Below are 27,340 nucleotides of genomic sequence, written 5' to 3' on the forward strand. Positions count from 1 at the left end.
TAATTTATAGGAATAATAAATTAAGTGTACTCAGAGGTGATTATAATAAATTAAACATTGAAAGAGTACATCAATTTAAAGAACAAAATACTGGGAAAATGGAAGAAGTTTTACCCATTCAGACATACAAAAATCAGAGGATGACATGAAGAAAAAGCTAGCTAAATACAAGGTTTCACAAGTAAAGAAAAAGTAGACTTAGAAGACTGCACAGACAAAATATGAGATGTTCTGCTGTACCAGAGAAACTGGAAGGAACAAACTGTATTAATTTTATTAAAGTACAAATAAGCAACACGATAAGTGTTCCAAAGCAGAATTTGGTAATTGAAAAGGCACATCGAGTTTATGCTCCAAACCTGGGCATGAGAAAGCAGCCAAGACCTAAAGATGCAATCATACCAGCAGAAAGACTTTATCTAGACAAAACTGTGGCAGAAGGGCAAAGTTTTAAAAGCTGGAGACAGCAGAGTGTTTGTAGAAAATTATTATTCACTGTACATCAGGCAGAAGAGAGGCAAATTTATTCCAGTAGTCAGGTAACATCCACCCCAACCCAGGCCCAAATCCATCCTGTCCAACACAAACTGCTCCAACACAATTGTCAGAACATAATACCCCCACTATCTTCATACCTGGGCAAATCAACAACAGCAGCAAAACCAACCATCTTTTAATGCTAAATATTAATAATGGAAGTATTAAAAATAAAATACCAGAACTCCAGGCCACAATAGCACAGTACTCCCCAGACATAGTTGCTTTAACAGAAACCTGGCTACATAAAAACATAGCTAACTCAGAAGTTCTCCCTGCCGGCTACAATATCATTAGACAAGACTGACCACTTTGTAAATGGGGGTGGAACTGCCTTACGGTACAAGTCCAACTTACCAACCAAAAACTGGAACTGGAAGTGAAGCAAAAGAACCTCTTCCAAAATTGGTTTTAAACGTTTTAATCCACAGTAAAACACAGTAAGCCAAGCAAAAAAATACACAATGAACGCCTTCTCACTGAACGCCTTCTCACTCAGCGTTTTCGTCACTACTGGACTTCATCAGATGCTGAAACAAAACAACAGTTCCTAGTTACCCTTTTATATATTATTTAAAATCAATCAACCAATCTATTACAAGCCTTCATTACATACTAATTAGTTACTCATTTATTATTCATAAAAATAAATAATTCTAAAAAACACACAATTGTTTTATTAAATAATCCTAAAACCTTTTTTTAAAAAATCCTTTTAACTTGTTTGAATATTTAAATAAATATATTTATAAAATTGCTTTTTAAAAAATGAATAGGAAAAAACAGATAGATAAGAAATACATATATATATTCCTTCATTGTAAACCTATATATTCTATGCAACTGTGGTGCCACCTCCTGGTTGCTTTTTTTATTACACCTTTATTCCAACTTAACTTTATGTCAAATACCAACCTCCTACCCGTCCCGAAATAATTGGGACATACTTATCTCACAATTTCAACTTCACCCTAAAAAGGTCATCACCACAATTGTGATCTATATTCCACCTGGTAATACACCTGCTAGCCTTGAAGACTTCTTATCCTAGTGTTCTTCCACATACTCACAAGAAACCCTTATTGTGGGGGATTTCAACCTAGATTGGTTCATCTGTATATCAGAACCACCAAGTAATCTAATAAATCTCCATGGCTACCAGCAGCTAGTCCAAATTCCAACTAGATGTGATAAAAAATCTAAAAGGGAATCCATCCTTCACTGGGTCGTAACTAACAACCTCACATTGTACCCCACACAGGCAGTCTCCCGGACACCTTAAGTGACCACAACATAATATACCTTATATGTAGTAGAACAAGCATATGCACAATCACTAGCTATAAATCCACTAGAAACACAAAAAATTCCTCTCCTGGGTCCTCAATACTTTACTCTGTAACTGTGACCGGACCTCCCTAAAAACCCTCCCACTTGACCAAGCTGTAGCATATTTCAACAAAACATTTCTACAACACTTCGACACTGTCACTTCATTGTGCAAAATCAAGGTTAGAACCTCTACAGACCCCTGGCTCAGTAAAGAAACCAAACAAATCCTCAAGTCCAGAGGCACTGCCTGGCTTTACTATTAAAAAAAAAACAAAGAAACACAAAGCCTAACGAAGTACCAAGAACTGTGCATCCGTGCAAAACAATGCATTAGGCTGGACAAAAAATCCTACTACATGACATTACAAACTAAATACTAACACAACCCCAAAAAGTTTGGAAAAATGTAAACCAGCTACTAAAACCCACCCAAAAGGCTACCCCCAAACCAACCATCCCTGACACTAAAGTTCCCATCGAAACACAATTCAGCTCCCACTTTGTGAACTCATTTCTATCCTTAGTATCACAGCACAGTTCCAACCTCACTATTCCCCCAACACAAACAACACTAATACAAGCTTTACCCTCAAAACAGTTTCCACCACTTCAATCAAAAGCATGCTCTCCAAACTAAAAACCTCATCAACAGCAGCTGACCTACTCCCCTGCTATTTCTTGAAACTCACAGCAGATGCTATTGCTATCCCAATCTCCACTCTCATAAACAGATCAATTGTTGAAACTATGTGCCCAAACTCTGGAAAATATCCTATGTTACACCCATACATAAAGGCGGGACCTCCACTGAACTTAATAACTACAGACCCATTGCTATACTCTTCCCCCCTGGGCACAATCCTAGAAAAATGCATCCATACGCAGGTGCTAAAATATCTCCTAGACAGCAACATCGTGTCACCTACTCAACATGATTTCAGACCTGCCTATAGTACCACTACAGCCCTCCTCTGCTTCACAGACACAGTAAACCATTTAAAAAAATGAAGGCCTGCAGGTGTCAACTCTTTTTTTGGATATGTCCAAAGCATTTGACAGAGTCTCGCACCAAATCCTGCTAAACAAACTAAAGCAATATCACCTATCAAAATCCACTCTTACCTGGTTCCAAAGCTACTTAACAGACAGGTACCAAGCTATGAAATGGGAAAATTCTCTCTCTCCTCAGCTGCCCATAACTATAGGAGTCCCACAGGGTTTTATCTTAGGACCACTGCTATTCACAATCTTCACAAATGATCTCCATACCTCCACACAGCATGCATCTATTATTCAGTATGCAGATGATACTACCTTAATCCGTGCTGCACAAAACATTCCCACCCACCTGCAAACAACTCAACTAGCATTCTCTGATGTTGAAAACTACCTTACCAAAGCCCAACTTATCCTTAATACAAAGAAAACTTTTATGCTTATAACCAGTTCTAACAAAAACACTGATAACAGTCGATTCACTATCTACTCCACAAATGCTACTCCAATCGCTTCACTGGCACAGGCTAAGCTATTGGGAATAACCATAGAATCCCACCTAAAATTTGATAGTCATCTCAACTTAACTATTAAAAAAGTACATCCCAAACTGGGATCACTCTACCATATCAAACCATTTCTTACCAACAACACAAGTTCAGCCATTGCTCGCTCCCAACTTCTATCCACCCTACTCTATGCATCTCCCATTCTGACTAATCTCAACAAAACTGAACTAAGCAAAATGGAAGCCTGCTATAACAGAATTGCCCGGTTTGCTGCAAATTGCTCATATAGAACCCATCACTGTACTGCTTTGAGACAGCTCCACTGGCTTGAACTGCCCAACCTCCAAACCTACAATCAGCTCTGCCTCTGTCATTCTATTACCTCCCCAATAAGTGTCTTGCCCTCAAAAACCTAGTACAACATCACTCAGCCAAAAAGCCTCTTAGATCATCAAGCAAACTACTACTAGAAGTCACCAACAGCTACAATAGCTTTTGAGACACACTATATAGTAGTTCACTGCCTATAAAATGGAACTCTCTCCTCACTAGCATACAAAACACATCATCCAAAACCTCCTTTAAAAACCTCATTAGGCAACACCTCAAGCAAAGTTGGCAGTGCCAAGACTGCTCCCCAGGCTAGTGAAACAGGATAAGGTACACATACTAAACCTAGAGTACTTGATAATATTTTCACTCTTACAAACACTGGCTAATGTACAATGTATGTAGTTTACCCATGTTCCAAATTTCAGCTGTACACTGGAAATCTATTAATTACCTTTATTTTTAAATTAATATATTCTTGTTTGTTCTCTCCACTGTAACTGCTGATGTGCTGCATACCACTGTAAAAGCATATCTATTGTAATTTGTGTGTACACTGATCATGTCTAAATATCTAAATGTGTCTGTACTTTTTCTATGTGGAGCTTTTCTCCCCAGGCCTCTGCTGAAAAAGGGCCTTTTCGGCTCAGACACCCCCGGTTAACAAATGTAAAATAAAAATAAACTAAAAAATAACAAGAGGCAGGTGTGAGATTCAAGCTGTTGTATCCATCTTTCTTCATACTGTTTTTCCTGCAGGATTAAAGTCATTTTTGACACAGAACAGGCTAAAGAGGAAATAAAAAAGTTTATGAAACAAGAAGTGAGTCAGCAAGGAAAGGAGACCCTGCTTCTCACTCTTCTGACAGTAAGGTTCACAGACAGACTTTGTCAGTGAAACTTTCCAATTTTTCAAAGGAAACTGCTTGAGAGACTGGTAAAAGTGAGGTTGAAAAGAGCAATCACAAACTTGAAGAACAAACTTAAACCAGATTTATTAGCGCTTTCGGAGAGAACGATATCTCTCCTTCCTCAGACAAAGTTCAAAAACATTTACCCAAGTACTTGTATACAATCATAATAATGGCCAATTAAGTAATTAGCCAGAAAACTCAAAAACCATTTAAAACCACAAACTGCATAAAACCTTAACACATAAAAGCTTACTCAAAAAGGCCCTCACAAGAAACTCATCCTCTACCAAGTTGTAATATGACAACATAATTTTTGCTAAGCGCAACTTGACCCAAATCTAAAAGCATGAACAATCATTACACTTTATATCAGCAATTACCTATATGTTTTTTACCTAAGTATAGAACAAATAGGAATGAATCAATACATTGTGTTCAAATAAACACTAACCAACTCTGTAAAACAATACAAATAGGAAATGTGTACGTAACAAATCTCAAGCTCAAAAAGGCAAAAATCACCTTTTCATGGCAAGATGTTTAAGAATACTACTAATGGAAACATACTCATTAAGCCCAGGATACATGTAAGCGGCAGTTCTTATCTGCCAGAACACCTATTCCATCTCTAACTGGATTTGCCAAGGTCCCCCTCTTAGATCAGTTTCAATATGTTTAAGGATGGCAAATTTAAAACTATGCTCTGTATGTTCTATAATATGCCTAGCCAGAGCATTAGTAGAGTCCTTCCTACTAATAGCGTAATAATGTTCATAAATGCACTGCTTTAATTTCCTTTCAGTCTTACCTATGTAGAAAGCAGCGCATTCCACACAACAAGCTGAATATATCACGCTTCTAGTCTCACAATTATATTTGCCTCTAATGCTATATGTTATATCTCTGATTTTTACTTTGGGTCCTGTACTAACATATTTACATTGTCGACATGATCCACACTTAGCCATTCCCATATTTTTGACGTGTCTTGTATGCTGCTTAACTTCAAGTATAGATTTTAAGTTAAATCCTCTCCTGTATGTAACTTTAGGTTCGGCTCCGAGTGAATTAAACAGAGCACTATCCCCTATAATGAGGGCCCAATTCTTACTAAATACCTCCCTTATTTTAAAATGATCCAAGTTGTAGGTACACAAAAAACTTGTGTTAAAACTATGATCGCTAGCCTTATTACCAGAAACTCTTTCATTACTTAATTCTACTTCACTCTGGATAGTAAAATTTGACAAAATTGGGCTGAAATGGCCTATTTGCCGTTTATGAACAACTTCAGATGTGATATTAACCACCATAGAAGGCGGGTATCCTCTATTAGTAATAATAGCCACCAAATGCTCGCATTCCTCGATGAAGTCTGTTTCATCAGAAATCATCCTAGCTGCCCTTACCATTTGTCCTTTAACTACAGCCTTTTTCTGGTGGTAAGGATGGCAGCTAGTGAAATGTAAGAACGCATTGGAATAGGTGGGCTTCCTATAAATCACACTTTTATATCTAGAATTAACCCTGTCTTTAGATAAAAGAATATCCAAAAAGTTGATACTGTTTTCCTGTAAGTTGTAAGTAAATTCAAGGAAATCAGTCATAAGGGAAATGTTAGAAATGAAGGATGGCACTAATACCAAAGGCCCCTTCCAAATAATAAACATGTCATCCCAGTACCTAGTGTTCCAGGCGACGTTGTTTTGAAACAACAAGTTTTTGAATAACAATGTTCTTTCCCACTGCGCCATAATACAATTGGTGAAGCTCACACCACAGGGTGAAACCATTGCCACCCCAGATTTCTGCAAGTATATTTTACCATCAAAGACCATATAATTGTGGGGACCATATAATTGTGGGTTAATACAACCTCTAAAAGGGTTTCTACCAAGTATATGGTATTGTTGTTAATTTTCCTAGAATTTAAAAACTCTCTTATCCATTCAAGACCTAAATTTTGAGGTATAACTGTGTATAAGTCCCTTACATCAATCGTAAGGAAACACTAATCTTGCTTGAAAGGGATTTTATTGATGTCATAAAGAAAGCTCCATGAATCCTTACATATTTGGGGTTCTTGTTCAACTAAAGGCCTTAAAATACTATCAACATATTTTGCACACGCGTAAGTAATAGACCCCCACCCGTCAACTATGGGTCTGGGGGGGGGGTCACTAATCGATTTATGAATCTTAGGTGTGCCAAATAAAACTGGTAGTTTAGGGGCAATCATGTTCAAATAACGATATAAATCGATATCAGTAACCCCTTCTAAGAGGTCTTCAAGAATGGACCTAATTTTGTTATAAGCTGAATTTACCTCATTGATATTAGCTAGTGCGTAAGAACTAGTGTTGAGTTGACTTTGCATTTTTTCAACAAAAAATGTCATAATCCATAAAGACAAGCCCGCCACCCTTATCGGGTTTCATAACCCTTATATTGCATTGCCATAACATGTTGAAGTCACGTTGGTTTTTAGTGATGTTAATGTTGCTTTTATTGTTAGTTACCCTATTATTAGCTATAGCCCTTAAATCTAATTCACACATCTTTTCAAAAGAATGTAGAATTTCATGTAGTGGTGGGTTGAAAACACTAGAGACTCTTAAAGAACTAATGAGGGTGGACTTCCCTCGAATAAGAACTTTTAAATTCAATTTGCGCACAAACAATTTTAGATCGATAACAGTTTTGACCAAGTCAATATGAGAATCAGGGACAAAAGACAATCCTTTTGAAAAAAAATCTACACTGTCCTGGTTAACATCAAAAATAATATAGTTATAAATTTTAAAGTCCCCTTCCGAACTAACTATAACATGGGGATTAGTGAGATGATGCATCATCTCCTGCGCTGATTTCGCCTGTTCCTCGTGTTCACTTGATTCCTGCTCGTTCTCGAGTTCGTTTGGCCATTCCAACTCCTTGGAAAACCCTGTTGATTGTTAGAATTCGATCCATTAATATTAGGACCGTTTTGTTGTTGAGACTGAGAGTTGTTGTAGCCATCATTGTTATTGTGACTACTGGTACTGTTATTAAGCAGTCTCTCACTACGACGGAGGGGCTGTGCCTCATCAACCTGTGTGTTAAATGCACTGCCATGAGCCCTGTTGGGTTCTTCATGCATATTGTCATTGACTACAGAGGGGGTATCTAAAGCATTGGCAGCCTGTGATGTAGGGGGTGGACGAGGATATGCTCTATTAATTGAATATTCATGCATATCTCTAGCAATTTTCTTCTTTTTAGTATTAGACATTTTTACCATAGTTGCCTCAATACTAGTGAATATACGAGCATATTCATACTTATACCGCAAAAAATCACAGTCTGTTGTAATAGTATGTTCCAATAGTTCAAGTTCACTTTTAAATCACCTCCACTGGAAACACCGCAAAAACCACAGTAACTCAGCAAGAACAAAAAGCAAGATCGCAGGACTCAGCTCCTCGGAAGAAAAGTTTATTCAAACCACAGATGATAAAACATAGAATAAAAAACACCATTAACGCCTTTTCCAAAAACTGTTGAGCACACAGCGTTTTCGTCAAATTAAGTTGACTTCATCAGATGACCAGTACCATTTCTTGACTTCCTTTATATAATACCATCTATTAACTCATTTGTTTAATTGCATAAAGTAATCAATTAATTGGAACATGAATTCATGTTTGTATATAAACCTTGTTCTTAAAAACTGAATGAAAGATATACTTAAAACACTTAAAACTTTAAAAACACATGTTATGAGATTTTAAAAAATTCTTTGTACTTAGTACGTATTATTTCATCCTATAACCTGTTTGCCATAAGTACCTTACCATTTAAATTAATTTACCATATTTAATAATAAATAAACTTTATATAAAAAACCTTTTTAGGGAATATATAAATATGTGGATACATAAAACATTGTTACCAAGGATGATGAATTGATTTGTATATATTAAGATATAAAGAAAAAGAATCGAATTTAGGAAGATGAAAAAAACACTACATAATTGGGACATCTAGTGGTGAATAACAATATTACACCTTTAGCTTATAGTTTAGCTGCTCTTAACCTTAAAAGTGGCAGTATGGATATTTTATCATTTAATCCAGGAAATTTGTCTGAATTCAAAGACAACTGCCACCACAGCTCTCTATATTCGACTCTATCTTCCCAGGGACCCCCCCTAACATCTTTGTTAACTTGTTCAATTATTAGGAATTTGTATTTATATTCCATACAAGTTTTACTGTGTTTGTAAAGTGCATTGCTTTCTTTTCTGGTCGATATGTCGTACATATGCTCGTATATCCTCCTCTGGAGGGCTCTCTCTGTCTTTCCTATATAAAAGGAGTTACAGGTTTCACAAACTGCTAGGTATATTATGCCCATGGATTCACAATTGAAGTAGTCTGGGCTATATATCCATTTGTTTCTACTCTCTAGAAAAAGTCCCTCCTTATTCAAAATGTAACAACATTGTCTACAGCGTCCACACTTATATGTACCTTTTTTATTTTTATTCCTATTTTCCTATTTCCACTTTTGGTCTCTAGGATGTTGCCTATACTTCTAGAATTCTTATATATAACTTTCTTAGGAATATTACCAATACCTTCTATATCTGTTAAGGCTGAAAATCTATTCCATTCTCTAAAAAATATTTTTCTAATTTCATTATTTAATCCATTGTATTCTAATATCAAGGCCTTAGTGAGGTCATTTCCATTAGTGCATTTCACATAGTTTAAATCATTACCCCCTTCTCTTTCTTTCCTTATTTCATTGATCCCTTTACTACAATATATGGGGGCAAATCTACCTTTTCGTCCCATCTCAACTTCTTTTCTAATTCTTTTGATGAATGCCTCAGGATAACCTCTTTCTAGGAACATATATTCAAGTAAATCACACTCATTTTTGAAGTCAGAATCTAGGCTAGTCATTCTGCTCCCTCGAACAAACTGCCCTTTCACTATGTTTTTCTTGCAATGCTTTGGATGGGCACTTTGATAATGTAGATAGGAATTACAAAAAGTATCCTTTCTGTGTATTTTTGTTTCGAAAACATTACCCTCTTTGTACAATTCCAGATCCAAATATACCATTTTATTTTCAGATATCTTATGGGTGAATTTCAGAAAGCAGGTGGTGTTATTAATATATTTTATGAATTCGTCTAACTTATCTGGTCCTGCTGTCCAAAAAATTATTATATCATCCAGGAATCTTTTGTAGAGAATCCAGGATGAACTGTATTCAGAATCAATAATGTACTGTTCCTCCCATTTTGCCATAACAAGGTTAGCATAGGAGGGGGCACAAGCTGCCCCCATTGCAACACCCTTAATTTGTTGAAAAAATTCACCTTTGAAAAAAATGTAGTTGTACTTCAAGATTAGATCAGTGAGCCATAGACTAGCTATCTTGTCATTGTGTGTCATTTTGCCATATTCAAATATTATCTCCTCTAGCATTTCTTTACCTTCCAAATAAGGAATAGAGGAGAACAGGTCCACCACATCGATTGTAATGAATATAATATTGTCTTGCCATTTACATTCATTGAAACATTTCAACAGGTCCCAGGAATCCTTTAAAATACTTATTTTATTCATCCATATGGGTTTTAGTTTGGAATCAACATATTTGGCTAATGTTTGTGTCTTGGATCCTTCCGCTGATACTATTGGACGGAGCGGTGGGTCCTCCTTATTTTATGTATTTTGGGATTCCAAAGATAGTGGGATTCTAGGTTTATCAACTTTCAGGAATTTATAACTTTTGTGATCTATTAGCTCTTCTTGTAACATATTGTAAAGATTCAAATCTATCTTGTTATAGGAAATATTGATCTCATTTATGGAGGCAGTAACATATCTATCTTCGTCCCATAGTAGTGAATACATCTTACTATCATACAAAATATTATCCATTATAATGATGCCTCCGCCTTTATCTGGCTTCATGACCCTTATGTCAGGGTTGTGCTTCATATCATATAGCAACTCTTTCTCTTTTTTAGTGATATTCTCTTGATTATTCCACCTAATATTGTCCTTCCTAATTGCCCCCTCCAAAACCCTTTCCAGGTTCTTAAGCTGTGGGTGGAGTGGGGGGTTGTAGGTACTTTTTCTTTTAAGGCCATCACTTGGTTCATTATGCAAGCTAGGAAGGATAATGTTAAGATTCACTTTTCTCAAAAACAATTTTATGTCAAGGATGCTTTTAGCAACATCACCTTTGCAGGAAGGAATGAATTTCAAGCCTTTGGAAAATAAGGTAAAATGTTCTTTCTCTATTGTAACTTTGCTGAAATTATATATGGAAAAATTACCATATGTAAAACATGGTCCATCAACCTCTAGTTCTTCACTATTAATTCCTGTGTCAGGAGCAGATTGGGTTGGGAGGGTGTCTAGTATCTCCCCCTCCCCCTTCTCCCTCCATTCCTCTGAAAATTTGTGTACTGTGGGGCCTGTCTATTCAATAGCCTTTCCGACCTCCTTAATGGGGGGAATGCTGAATCATAATCTCTATCATACTCGGAATAATTCCCATCCCTATTATCAGGTAATTCCAAGTTAGGATCTATATCAGCACTAACTGTCCTTTCCTGATAAGGTTTATAGTAACTGTTTTGATAAGTGGAACCTCGGGGTTTAGGGTAACATGTCAAGTTTTCATATTCTTTCATGTCCCTCTGTAGTTTTTTTATTTTCCTGTTTATAATATCATTGCATTTCTGGTCAATATCAATTCTTATATCATAATATTTTCTTTTTTCCTCCTGTATTCCAAAAAAATAAATCATTGTGTATGTACTGGTCTAATGTTTCTATATCTTTATGTAGAGTTTCTTGAACTCTACCATTCTCCTTAATGATTAATTTTAACACTTCTAAATCACATTTGTTGAAAACTTCACATAATTCCTTATAATACTCAGTACCATAAGCAACATTATTTGGAAATTTAAATACACGTAGGCCCTTAGGCACAATATTCCTGGAAATACATTCACATAAATATTCATTTTCAATTTCCAGTGATCTAAATTTGAACATTAAATTATTTAAATGTTCCAATTTATTTTTGTATGTGCCATCTTTAAAATTCCGTTGTTCGTGTCGTATGTCCTGGGAGCTAAAATTAAAATTAGCTTTCGGTTTGGACCTTAACCAGTCCTTGGTATTTACTGAATTAAAAATGCCAGAATGAACAGTACCTTGTGGAGGCGCATTGCCTCTATTGATAAGATATAGAAACATTAGACCAGTACATACACAATGATTTATTTTTTGGAATACAGGAGGAAAAAAGAAAATATTATGATATAAGAATTGATATTGACCAGAAATGCAATGATATTATAAACAGGAAAATAAAAAAACTACAGAGGGACATGAAAGAATATGAAAACTTGACATGTTACCCTAAACCCCGAGGTTCCACTTATCAAAACAGTTACTATAAACCTTATCAGGAAAGGACAGTTAGTGCTGATATAGATCCTAACTTGGAATTACCTGATAATAGGGATGGGAATTATTCCGAGTATGATAGAGATTATGATTCAGCATTCCCCCCATTAAGGAGGTCGGAAAGGCTATTGAATAGACAGGCCCCACAGTACACAAATTTTCAGAGGAATGGAGGGAGAAGGGGGAGGGGGAGATACTAGACACCCTCCCAACCCAATCTGCTCCTGACACAGGAATTAATAGTGAAGAACTAGAGGTTGATGGACCATGTTTTACATATGGTAATTTTTCCATATATAATTTCAGCAAAGTTACAATAGAGAAAGAACATTTTACCTTATTTTCCAAAGGCTTGAAATTCATTCCTTCCTGCAAAGGTGATGTTGCTAAAAGCATCCTTGACATAAAATTGTTTTTGAGAAAAGTGAATCTTAACATTATCCTTCCTAGCTTGCATAATGAACCAAGTGATGGCCTTAAAGAAAAGTACCTACAACCCCCCACTCCACCCACAGCTTAAGAACCTGGAAAGGGTTTTGGAGGGGGCAACTAGGAAGGACAATATTAGGTGGAATAATCAAGAGAATATCACTAAAAAAGAGAAAGAGTTGCTATATGATATGAAGCACAACCCTGACATAAGGGTCATGAAGCCAGATAAAGGCGGAGGCATCATTATAATGGATAATATTTTGTATGATAGTAAGATGTATTCACTACTATGGGACGAAGATAGATATGTTACTGCCTCCATAAATGAGATCAATATTTCCTATAACAAGATAGATTTGGATCTTTACAATATGTTACAAGAAGAGCTAATAGATCACAAAAGTTATAAATTCCTGAAAGTTGATAAACCTAGAATCCCCACTATCTTTGGAATCCCAAAAATACATAAAAATAAGGAGGACCCACCGCTCCATCCAATAGTATCAGCGGAAGGATCCAAGACACAAACATTAGCCAAATATGTTGATTCCAAACTAAAACCCATATGGATGAATAAAATAAGTATTTTAAAGGATTCCTGGGACCTGTTGAAATGTTTCAATGAATGTAAATGGCAAGACACTATTATATTCATTACAATCGATGTGGTGGACCTGTTCTCCTCTATTCCTTATTTGGAAGGTAAAGAAATGCTAGAGGAGATAATATTTGAATATGACGAAATGACACACAATGACAAGATAGCTAGTCTATGGCTCACTGATCTAATCTTGAAGTACAACTACATTTTTTTCAAAGGCAAATTTTTTCAACAAATTAAGGGTGTTGCAATGGGGGCAGCTTGTGCCCCCTCCTATGCTAACCTTGTTATGGCAAAATGGGAGGAACAGTACATTATTGATTCTGAATACAGTTCATCCTGGATTCTCTACAAAAGATTCCTGGATGATATAATAATTTTTTGGACAGCAGGACCAGATAAGTTAGACGAATTCATAAAATATATTAATAACACCACCTGCTTTCTGAAATTCACCCATAAGATATCTGAAAATAAAATGGTATATTTGGATCTGGAATTGTACAAAGAGGGTAATGTTTTCGAAACAAAAATATACAGAAAGGATACTTTTTGTAATTCCTATCTACATTATCAAAGTGCCCATCCAAAGCATTGCAAGAAAAACATAGTGAAAGGGCAGTTTGTTCGAGGGAGCAGAATGACTAGCCTAGATTCTGACTTCAAAAATGAGTGTGATTTACTTGAATATATGTTCCTAGAAAGAGGTTATCCTGAGGCATTCATCAAAAGAATTAGAAAAGAAGTTGAGATGGGACGAAAAGGTAGATTTGCCCCCATATATTGTAGTAAAGGGATCAATGAAATAAGGAAAGAAAGAGAAGGGGGTAATGATTTAAACTATGTGAAATGCACTAATGGAAATGACCTCACTAAGGCCTTGATATTAGAATACAATGGATTAAATAATGAAATTAGAAAAATATTTTTTAGAGAATGGAATAGATTTTCAGCCTTAACAGATATAGAAGGTATTGGTAATATTCCTAAGAAAGTTATATATAAGAATTCTAGAAGTATAGGCAACATCCTAGAGACCAAAAGTGGAAATAGGAAAAATAGGAATAAAAATAAAAAAGGTACATATAAGTGTGGACGCTGTAGACAATGTTGTTACATTTTGAATAAGGAGGGACTTTTTCTAGAGAGTAGAAACAAATGGATATATAGCCCAGACTACTTCAATTGTGAATCCATGGGCATAATATACCTAGCAGTTTGTGAAACCTGTAACTCCTTTTATATAGGAAAGACAGAGAGAGCCCTCCAGAGGAGGATATACGAGCATATGTACGACATATCGACCAGAAAAGAAAGCAATGCACTTTACAAACACAGTAAAACTTGTATGGAATATAAATACAAATTCCTAATAATTGAACAAGTTAACAAAGATGTTAGGGGTCCCTGGGAAGATAGAGTCGAATATAGAGAGCTGTGGTGGCAGTTGTCTTTGAATTCAGACAAATTTCCTGGATTAAATGATAAAATATCCATACTGCCACTTTTAAGGTTAAGAGCAGCTAAACTATAAGCTAAAGGTGTAATATTGTTATTCACCACTAGATGTCCCAATTATGTAGTGTTTTTTTCATCTTCCTAAATTCGATTCTTTTTCTTTATATCTTAATATATACAAATCAATTCATCATCCTTGGTAATAATGTTTTATGTATCCACATATTTATATATTCCCTAAAAAGGTTTTTTATATAAAGTTTATTTATTATTAAATATGGTAAATTAATTTAAATGGTAAGGTACTTATGGCAAACAGGTTATAGGATGAAATAATACGTACTAAGTACAAAGAATTTTTTAAAATCTCATAACATGTGTTTTTAAAGTTTTAAGTGTTTTAAGTATATCTTTCATTCAGTTTTTAAGAACAAGGTTTATATACAAACATGAATTGATGTTCCAATTAATTGATTACTTTATGCAATTAAACAAATGAGTTAATAGATGGTATTATATAAAGGAAGTCAAGAAATGGTACTGGTCATCTGATGAAGTCAACTTAATTTGATGAAAACGCTGTGTGCTCAACAGTTTTTGGAAAAGGCGTTAATGGTGTTTTTTATTCTATGTTTTATCATCTGTGGTTTGAATAAACTTTTCTTCCGAGGAGCTGAGTCCTGCGATCTTGCTTTTTGTTCTTGCTGAGTTACTCAAGTTCACTTTTCAAAACATCAACTTCTGATTTATACTGAGCAATAAGCAAATTAATAAACTCAAACCCTTGTTTATCAAATAATATAAGAAGCTCCCGATGGAATTGTGAGCCCTCTATCAGACCTACTGGAAAACGCCATTGCCGCAGGCCTTTAGGGATAAGTTTTTTATCTAAACACTCTTGCAAATAAGCAATTTCGAGTTGTAATTTTTTTACATCTAATAAGTTTGCGATCAAAATTGCTTATTAAATTAGTGATATTACTCACAGTTACGTCCTGATTGTATTGATTCTCCGTAGTACTCGCATTGCCAAAAAAATTGTTGTTATTCAGAAAGTTACTAATACATGGAAGCAAAACAGTATCCAAATTCAAGGAGCTGCTGCCTTGCATAGAGTTACGATGTCGCTGTAAGTTGGCACCTCGGCTGGCTTGAATGTCCGAAGACCTGGGAGAATGGTCCGACGTTGTTGTTCACTGATTGGGCAAGGTTAGTTCCAGTCACAGTTGCATAATTACGCTCCGGTGAAATATGTTGTCTTGGTAAGGTAGAGGGCGGACTCCTTAAAGCAACACTGTTTCCAATAGTAGGAAAGGAGTCCATTTGTTGGATGAGGCTATCTACTCGACCCATTAAGATGTGGATGAGGGCTGTTAGATTACCTTCAGCATTCGCTTCAATGGTTACAGCCTTGTTATTATTGTTTTCGCTGTTCTGCTCCACTTGAGTAAAAAGCGAGCCTTGAGGTGACGCTCCAAACTCACTCGCCATACTATCAAACAAATACAAACTAAAAAAAAATGCCAAACTGTTAAAAACAAAAAAGTGAGGTTGAAAAGAGCAATCACAAACTTAGACCAGATTTATTAGCGCTTTCGGAGAGAATGATATCTCTCCTTCCTCAGACAAAGCTCAAAAACGTTTACCCAAGTACTTATATACAATCATAATAATGGCCAATTAAGTAATTAGCCAGAAAACTCAAAAAACATTTAAAACCACAAACTGCATAAAACCTTAACACATAAAAGCTAATGTCATATTACAACTTGGTATAGGATGATTTTTTTGTGAGGGCCTTTTTGAGTAAGCTTTTATGTGTTAAGGTTTTATGCAGTTTGTGGTTTTAAATGTTTTCTGGCTAATTACTTAATTGGCCATTATTATGATTGTATACAAGTACTTGGGTAAATGTTTTTGAACTTTGTCTGAGGAAGGAGAGATATTGTTCTCTCTGAAAGCGCTAATAAATCTGGTTTAAGTTCGTCCTTCAAGTTTGTGATTCCTCTTTTCAACCTCGCTTTTTTGTTTTTAAGAGTTTGGCGGTTTTTTTTTTTGAGTTTGTAGACTGGGAAAAGTACAGGAGTTGACTAGAAGAATCAGCAGTACCTCGGACTTGAACCATAGTCTGGTGTTGGGAGATGGAGATGAACAAGAAGAAAAGCAGCAACACTGAAATTAGTGAGTAAATGGATGACTATAATATATCTTGTCACATTTGTAAAATATGGTCTTGCAAGAAAAAGTGGCTGAAAAATACTGGACTTGTAGATGGGCTGTAAAGCATATAACCCCTTACCTTCTCTAATTATAGTTTCTCTTCTTTCCCTCCTGACTCATCTTCATTGTTTTTTTAACACCTTACCACTTAAGACATAGGCAAACATACATTAACAGAAAATAAAACAAACCATTTTAACATTTTCCATGAAACGTATAACCAAACACAACCACCTGTCCAACACCCAGCACTGTTTCAGGCCCAACCACAGTACTACTACTCCCCCCTCAACTTCATCAACATAGTAAACTAACACAGAAATTAGGGCAACTTTGTTTCTTCACTTTACCTTGACTTTACCAAAGCATTTGATACAGTATCCCATCAAAAGGTCCTTTCTGAAGTTGCAACTCTAGCTCTCACTTACACCACCCTCTCCTGGTTTCACAGTTATTTATGCAATCTTCAGCAAGCAACTAAATGACAACAAAACCTTTCAACATTATAGCCAGTCTCCATTGATGTTCACCAACGGACAATACTTGGCCCCCTTCTATATAATATTTTCATAAATAATCTTCATACCGCTACAACACTTGCCATTCTTGTACAATATGCTGACAATTCAACCCTTATCTGCTCTGCCCCATCCATAACAAAATTACAGGAACTCACTCACAGATGAAGGTTCATAGCTGAACAGTAGGCTAACTGCCCTGAAGGGTTATTTTAAGCTTAGCTAATAACCCAAGACTGGAATCAAACCTGTACCTTGTGTCTATAAGGCCAAGACTTTAACCCTTATGCCAAACCTACCCCCCCCACTAAAAAATCAAAAATCTTTCAATGACATTGAAATAAGGCTAAAGAATTCTAACTTGTTGCTTAATGCCCCCCCCAAAAGCTTATGCTATATACTCCAAAACTAAATCTTAACCAGAAACACGTTTCGTATTACCTCAAGTAATAACACAAAAATAGAAACCATAAGCCAAACTAAACCACTCAGAGTTATAATAGATGTGACAACCTAAAATGTGATCCCTACATATTTCATTCCATCAAGAAAACTCACCAAAAACTCTGCTCCTTCTATAGGGCCAATCACTGACAGATCAAGGATTACCTTAGCAGCAATGTACCTCATTCCTTTTCTACTACATGCCTCCCCTATTCTTACACATATCAATACTACATATAATACTAAACTAATCTCCTGTTACTACCAAACAGGTAAATCTGCAACCACCCTTATAAAACACACCACTGCCTTACATTAAACAATTAAACTGGCATTCCCAAACCAGTTGACATGCTCACAACTAATCATTGACAACAACCTATTGTACTCTCCCAACATTACAAAATACTATACTGTACTACTCACCCACTAGACACCTTTGTTGTAGAAATAAACTCTTACTATGTATCAATAAGATATTCACACTGCTGCAGACTCATATCTACTAGCATTAATAGTCAAAACTCTGGAATGAAAATCCCCACACAGTTAAAACAGAAAACTTAAATAGTTTCAAAACTTTGTTTAAACAGCAGCTATGCCAAAGATGGCTCTGTTCTTCCTGCTCACCCAGCTAGCTTTACTCAGATGACTTTTCTCCAACTCTTACAGCTACTTTGCTTCCCAATCTTTTGTACCTTATCCCTAGTCCCCATACTGCATACATTTTCTAAACTCTATTATTCCTCTTTCTCTCATACTCCACTACTAACTACAATTCCTCCGCTGTCCATTTATCCTGCTGCTCATTTCAAAAATCAATCCTTTCAGATCTATCTTATCATCATTTTTAAGCTATATTATTACTTGTCTGTCTGTAAATTACTAACATCAAAAACGCAAAGTTTGATCTTTTCCCTGTAGCCATCACACTATAAATAAATTAACTATTATTTTATTTTTTCTATTCAGTAATTAGCTAATTTGTGTTAATTTCTCCATTTTTGTGTTAAATGCCATGTTAATTTAAGAAATAATTAAAAATCATATAAATAAACTCATGCACAGATGTTTTACCCTGCAACTGTAAATGTGCAGCATGTGTAACTTAAATATGGAGCTTTTCTCCCTGGGCCTCTACTGAAAATGGGTTTTACCCAGTTAGACTTTTCCTGGTCAACAAAGACAGACAGACATATTATTTTCCAAGATACAATAACTGAGCTAAGTGGTACAGAAACTGTGTATATCACAAGACCATGTGCATTTTGTTGAAAGCTTTAAGACCCGTCCAATAATAGTATCAGACCATGCACCTGTAAATGTTAAAACTAAAATAAAAAAGGCACTGGCACTTCCTTACATATTTATTAGAAATAGAGGAATTCAAGAAATGAGTAATAGGTGAAATGTACAGGATATTAGTGTACATAGAAACTGAATCAGAAATGATATGCCAGTGCATTGGATAAAACAAAGCTAGACTTTAAAAATATATTCAGAATAAGGGAGGAAAACAACAAAAACTTACTTTGAAGGATTGGCAAAAGGTAAACAATTGCAGTGGGGGAGGGAACTACATACAGATCAAGAAGAGGAACAGCCGTATAACGTTAATGGGAAAATAAGTCAGTATTTAGATAATATGCATAAGTTTAAGAATAGCAGTTAAACAGTTGCTTTTCCAAAATAATCTCAGAGCACAGAAATCCTTAGCACAAATGATTTAACTGAAAATGGAAAGAGCACTGGCAAAACTCAGGAACCTTATGACAAGAACATTAACTAGGAATATTGAATAGATAATGGAGATATTAAGATTTTTTTTAATTTTTCAACTATATTCAGTTTAAACAATATGAGTTATGTAATATAAACATTGTACAATCCTCATGCATGGTGCACTAAGACAAAATTTCTGCTGTGTGATCCTTCTTTTTCTAACCAATTAATCAAAATTCATCATACATTCAATCCAACCTAATATCAAGATTTATGATTCTTGTTCTCATAAATAACCATTTTTATCTTAACTTTATTTTCTCTTCTACCTTTTATGACTCAGCAAACCATGAAAACAACTAAACCTTTGCAAATCAGCCCCCAGTCTTTAGATCATGTCTCCTTTCACATTTATATAAGGTTTTCTTTTAGTTATTTGGTCTTGAGTTTCTAGTACCAGCTGATCAAATTTCTTCAACTTATTTTAACATAAATTACTTTTACTTGCTCCCTATATTTACAGTGCTAGTTCCTTCAATTCCTGCATAAATATTGTCAAGTAATTCATCTTAAGTCCTGAAATTTTCCATTTTTTGCTTATAACTTTTTAGGTACTAATAAAATTAAAGTTATTGTTGCCCTGATATATTTTGGTTAGTCTAATATTTCCATTCTGTTTAAATAATAACTCACATCTTGTATCCATCACTGATACCCTAGTGATTTCTGAATTAAGTTCTGTAGGTCATGAAGAAAACTGTTCATTTGAATACAGTTCCAAAAATATGTTACCAGGTACCTGTCTGATACTGATTACATCACCATGTTTGACTTGCCTCTGGAAGCATTCAGTTAAAGTTTGTCCAGTATATAAAAGCATTGGTTCAGACATTCCATGAAAAAGATTCTACATTTCTTAGCTTTAGTAATTGCTCTGGCATATTACTGGTATCTCTCCACTGCTCCTCTGATAGTGTCCCCCTTTTAATTTTTTTTCCCTGTTTCATACTTGTCCCTGCACCAACTGCATTATATAATGATGCATATATTCTACTTATTAATTTCTTGTTACAGGTGTCATATGTTCTAGCCTCTAGTAATAGTTTCATTAAATCTAACCTGTATAAGTGTTTATTTTGCATTTTATTATTATATTTTATCATATAGCTCTAAAATACTTAATAGTCTCCTATACCATAAATATCCTTTTGCTCTAGTTTATATTAATCAACAGGTTCTGTCTAGCTCATTCTTTTTTTCACTTAGCCTAATCAGTTCTCAATAAAAAATATTCTTTATCCTTGTCCATCATCTTATTAATAAGGCTGTATTTGTGTTTACCTTTTGTTTGGCAACCTAATGAGGGTAACCTTCAAACCTTTGTGGTAAATACTGCATTATACTGGTATGGTGATATATATTCACATAATGGAGTTAAAATTTATTTACTCTAATGGTACTCTAGCCATTGGTACTACAAATGACAAACTTTAGCAGAAAAAAATCTTTATAGTGTTAGTGGTCATTAAATGTTCTTTATATTGATCACTGATGCAATATCCTTAGCTATATGGATTACATCCTGCCAAGGATATAACAGCCAATCAGCTTCCAAATTATCAGGGCACCTTCCACACGGGTCTATATCACATTGTCAGACAGTGTGAATGTTGAACGCCTCTTCATCGAACCCTATTTGTTGAAACTTCATCCGTCGAACGATCGTTTCAGCGAAACTGTTTCCCACGGTAAGTAAAAAGTTGGTCAACCTACCGACCTCAACAAAAACAGCATTTTTAAAATCCACCCTGGTGGAGGGGATCTGTCCCCCCAACTAAATATACCAATTCTGAGATCGCACTACAGTGAGGAAAAGGCAAACTTCCGATAATGGCAAACTGGTTACTAACTGTGGGAAAAAGGTTCACTGAAACAATCGTTCGACAGATGAATACTCTGAAAAATAGGATTTGACAAAGAGGCATTCGATCATTAGTGAGTTTGACTAACTGAAGTAGACCCCTGCCACACAACCAAACTGTCAGGCAGCTTGAGCTGAGCTGGCTAAAAGACAAGTTTGGGCATGAAGCCCTTCAGAGCTTTACTGCCTCCGAAGACTACACTCCTTTGAACCATTTGAGGATCAAGAGTCAGTTTCTGCTTCCCTTTGCTAGCAAAAAACCTTCCATTTTCTTAAATTTATTGTAGTTTTATTACTTTCCTCTTCAGGAAAATTATTTTAAAGCTAGGAGTGTTGCATTTTAATGGACTGTCTCGAGACTGTAACATTCTTTTAATGGACTGTCTCGAGACTGTAACATTCTTTTAAATAGTGCACTTGTTTTATTTTCTATCAGTTTAAAAATAGTGTAAACTAACTGAAAACATATTTTCTGTTAAGAAATTGTGTTTATATTTCCATTGTGGGGCTGCCGTAATGTTTTAAAGTGCATTTTACTGTTTTTCCATCAAAAAAGTAACTTTTATGGACTAGTAGTTTTACCGGCATTTGCTGTTTGTCTTCTCTGGGAAAGAGGCAACGTTTTCTGTTTGACCATGGAACAAGTAGCCAGCTCCATTGGTCAGCCCTACTTCTAGCCACAAAAAGAAAAAGTTAAGCAAACAGCCTTGGGCACCACTGCAGGCTAGCAGTTTGCCTCAGCTGCAGATGGGTGACTGTGATGTGGCCATTTGTTGTACCTCAGACCACTCATCTTTTTCCCGGATCCCTCTGGTTTAGCACCTACGGCCACTATTGACCAGGGGTTAGCCACATCCTCTGCAGCTGTTAACAGTCCCTTAAGTCAGCAAGGGACAGCCACTCTTGTTGGTCCTTGGACAGGAAACAATGAAGGTTTCCCTGTTGTGTTAGAATGCTGTGCCCATCCCTGGGGAATCTGCAGTTACCATTAGCAGCATGGTTGGCCTCATTATTCCTATCAAAAAGAAAGCAAAAACGAAGCATGTGTCTACTCCTCAGATTTCTTTGGGTATTAGTAATTTACTAGGACTGGCTCAGGGTTTAATTCAGGCTATTCAACCTTCTTGTAAACAAGTTTCTGGTAAAAAAAAAAAAACGAGGGATTCCACTTTTCCTGAAGAGATTCAAGATTCTGAATCTGAACAGGAAGATGCAGGGACATTTTGTCCTCAGATTTCTGATTCAGACTCAGAGGAGATCTCAGTTTCTGATTCTCCCTGTTGGGGTTTCTCTTTCTTTGACACTATTGTTAGAATGTCCCAGTGTTTTCATAGGAGAACACTTAGTTTTATCAGTCCCTCACAAAATACAAGTTGTTACAAAAGGATTTTCCAAAACCTACACCTATCCCCCCATCCTGTCTGCTTTAGAAGATGTGTGTCTTACTGTCTGTAATTTTCCTGATAGTCAGCTGTCACTAAAAAGGCAGATAGGGTGTATAGAGCCCCTCAGTCTTTTAAACTTTTTATACACTATTCCCAAATGTGACCCATTAGCTACAGTATTAGTTATTCCCACTGCTGCTTAGCACTTAGTTAACTCCAATATTATTCTAATGAGAATGGGAAATTATTGATAGGTATGGGAAAAAGGTGTATATTTCTGCAACTTTGATTTTCAGAATTTTAAATTCTTAGGCTCGTATGTCAAAGTTTGTTCTGACAGCTTGTGAAAGTATGAGAAATATTTTATCTGCAGTTTCTTCATTGGAAGAAAAATATGTTTTAAGTAGTTTAGTTTCTTCTATTGCACAGGTCAATTACTCATTATTTGCAGTGAATGTATGACTGTTGATGATACTTCCAGACCATGGCCACTGGTACTGTTTTAAGGAATTTTTCTGCGTTCAAAGAACCTCCCAGATTATATTAAAAAATTAGATTTTAAATTCTCCTTTGGATTTACTTTTTGGCCCCTCTGCTACAGAGGTGACCAAAAAATGTGATGAAAGGGACACAATGATCCAGGGAATCTCTAAGATTTTTTTAGTCCTCCTTTTCCAAATTGTCTAAGAGAATTTTCTTTCTCCTTATTCAGTTTTAGCAAAAAACAGAATAAACAGTATCAACAGAATTCATGTAAATAGATGTTTAAGAAGAAGTAGGAAGGGGGTTCTAAAAAGAAGACTCAAACATTCCAAAGCCAAGGACATTCCAACAAGCCTGAATGGCTATTCAAGAGACCTTGTGACCCCCCCCATCCTAGCCCCTTTTCAATTCCAGTAAGTCTGAATCTCCATTCTCCTGTTTGGCAACAAATTGTTTCAAGCAAATGGGCTGTGATTATCAGTCATCAGGGTTACAGATGACAGTGGGAGGAAATTCCTCCTTTCTAGGTGTCATTCCTCATCTTGCAGTTCTGACTCTTGTTTCCACCTATTCTTCATTACATGCTATCCAATGGAGTGATAGAACCAGTTCCTCCTTCCCATGTGGGAAAATGGTTTTATTCAATGATGTTCCTAGTGCCATAGAATGAAAACGCTTGGAAACCATTTCTTGATCTTTCTTTCCTAAACCTGTTTGTGATAGTGCCCAAATTCAATGATGTTACTTCACAACTTGTTACCTCTTCTTCCTCTTTCAAGTTTCCTGGTAACACTACACTGCTTATCATCACATTTCTATTCATTCAGACTTCAGATGTTTCTTAAAGTGCTGTGTGTCTGAATAGCGTTATCAGTTCTCTGCCTTACCCTTTGGACTATACACTGCACCGAGTGTTCACAAAGTGTCTACCTCTAAATAAAGCTCATTGCATGCTACAGGATATCCACATTTTCTATATATAGATGACCTGCTTATCTTTGTAGAGTCTTTTTCAAAATTGCATGAATCTCTCTCTTGGGTGAGAGATCTCTTGCACAAGCTGGAATTCCAAAAGAACATATAAATGTTTCTCTTGACTCCCTCAAACATGATTGTATTCCTGGATATCAATTAGACATCTCAATTCAAAGACCTTTTCTTCCACAGGAAAAGATGTGTCTTTATTTAGATGTATTTCTAAGGTTTTCAGACTTTGGTCACTGTAAGGGAATACCTCGGGATTTTGGGTCTCATGGCATCTATGATTCTCATATCATCTCTGGCAAAACTCCACATGGGAAAGATACAGTGGTATCTGAAATCTCTTTGGTCCCAGCATTGACACCCTTTACCTTTTCAGATCCCAGTAGTGGAGTTTGTCAAAAGAGAAACCTTTTTTGGTGGAGACAACAGATATCATTGACAACAGATATCATTAAAACCAGATCTCCCCTTTTCTCGCCATCTCCAAAGCAGTCTCCACAGGTGCTTTAGACTGTGCTTGGGGAGAGTTATCAAGTCAAATAAAAAAACTGGAAAAAACAGAAGCTTTAAACAAATATTCAGATGAGGTGATAAAACTGCAAAAAAAGAGGTCAAAATGAAGAAAAAGTCTGAATATGAGACTGCTCAAGAAGAGATGTTTTAAAAAATAATAGAATAGAGGACAGAGCACATAGGGAAAACCTGAGGTTTTCTGCTGTACCAGAGAAGACAGAAGGAATAGACTGTATTAAATTTCTCAGTCATTTTTAAGTGTAATGGGGGTTACTAATGTAAACAGGTTCTCCTGTTTTTTTTTTTCCATTCTTCTCTCTTTCTCATTGTTCAGTTTTAAGAAATGTAGGCACTGCACTGCAATATATATATATATATATATATATATATATATATATATATATATATATATATATATATATATATATATAAGAAAAGTCAAATCAAAACAGCAAGACAAAAGAACTGATGTACTTTTTCTCATTCTTGCAAAGGGGGATGGCTGGATTTAAGGTCCTTATCTTGATCTAGTAACAAGTTTTAAGAGAAAGCAAGTAAATGAAAAAAATGACTGAATATTATAAAGCTATTTTCTAGCAAATACATTAGCAACTTTGGATCTGGTTCTCATGTCTCCATGAAGGCAATCTGATAAAGAGAAATGACTAGGAGATAATGCCTTCTGAAAGCACTCAGCTGTTTTCCCAAAAGGAAGTGCTATAAAGGTAAGACAAAACCAGACAGCAATTAGTAGAAGCACAGAACTTTACCATGCATCTTAGCAGAGATAAACTTTCTTTTAGGTTAGCCCAAGACTGTGAGTGTGGCAGTCAGTTTGGGGCACATATTTCTATTAGGAGGGTAAAACTTCAATATTTGAAGATGTACATACTTTTATATATTAGCATTACGTTAATAGGTTTTGGGGGTTATTGGGTGTAGTTTTGTAAGACATGACATAGGCCCAAATGGATATGACAAGAAACAACTGTATAAAAGATCAAACTTCCAAACAGTGTATGCATGTAATACAAAAGCTAGAACTAGACACTTAAAAGCTGTTACACAAAAAAGGTGGGAATAATGACTTTTTAACACAATGCTGCTTTCTGTAATGTCTTTAAATGTCAATGATGTCACAGATAAATGCAAAAAAAGTAGTGATTATATTAAAAATGTAGAGTGCAAATAGTTATGCTACAGGAAATACACTTGGAAATTACTGAACATGTGAATTTGATAAACAAAGGTTTTCAAGAGGGTTATTCAGCAGAACACCTGGGACAAAGGAAAAGAGGAGTCCTTACATTAATTGCAAGAGGTGCTCCAATAGTGATAAAAGAGGATATAAAAGATAATAATGGTTGATTTGTAGTACTAAGGGGTTACTGACAAAGGAGGAGGATTACACTGCCATGTATTTATATTCCATTAACAACTGCTTTAATGGAGCTATTCTGGGAGAAATAATCAGCTTTCAGCGAGGAATATTACTTATATGTGGAGACTGGAATTTGATTTGCAACAGTGAAGATGTGTCTGGGGGGCCCAGAAGGGAAAATATACCAAAGGATGGTAAATTTTTAAAGAAATTTATGAAAATATTTGGCATGGAAGGTGTGAATTCAGTAAGAGGAGTTCTGAGTGAATTTACACATTATTCTCCAAGATAAAAAAATGGACTAGGCTAGACAGAATTTACATTTCACAATTCACAGGAACATGTGCATTTTATTGAAAATCTTGATGCGTACCCAATAACTATTTCAGATCATGCACCAATAATAACTAAAATAAAAACACAGGGGAATGAAATAAAATGAGACACTGGGGCTCTCCCACCTATTTGCAGAAAAGAGAGGAATTTAAGGAATGGGTACTGGAAATTATTCAGTTGCTATTAGAGAAAATAGAAATGTTTCTGGAAATATCGCTTGGAAGTGAGATAAAATTAAAGTGGAGTTTAAAAATAGGGTGGAAATAAAAGAAAGTGAGGTATGGTTAAGAAGTAACAAAAATCACATAGAGGGACTCAGGAGTGCTTAAGTATTGCAGAAAAGGGGGACTCTCACAGAACAAGAGGGGGAGCAACTGCAGAATGTTAAACAGAAAATAAGGGAACACCTCAATAATGTGCATGAATTTAGAAAGACTGCTGTTAAGCAACTGCTTTTTGGTAAATCCAGAGCAAAAAAAACTTTTAGCATGACGACTCAGGAACAGAAATTAGAAAGGAATGTCGCCAAGCTTAGGGATCCTACAACAATGATGATAACAAGAAATCCTGTAGAGGTATTAGAAATATTTCAGAAATTCTATGAAAGTCTGTATAAAGCAGAGAAATATGGAAATCAAGAAGATGTAAAAATGGAAATGTTTATGAAAGAATTAAATATGCCAAGTGTAGAGGTAGATGAGGCTCAATTACTAACAGGATAGGAAGAGATGAAATAAAAATTGTGATATATAACCAATAACCAATACACAGGAAAGTCCCCAGGAATAGATGGCACTCCTGTGGAAGTTTGGATGCTACAAGGGAAAAAAATGATA

Source organism: Protopterus annectens, chromosome 1.part0, assembly GCF_019279795.1.
Source record: "Protopterus annectens isolate FY-2018-M chromosome 1.part0, PAN1.0, whole genome shotgun sequence".
NCBI classification, from domain to species: Eukaryota; Metazoa; Chordata; order Ceratodontiformes; family Protopteridae; genus Protopterus; species Protopterus annectens.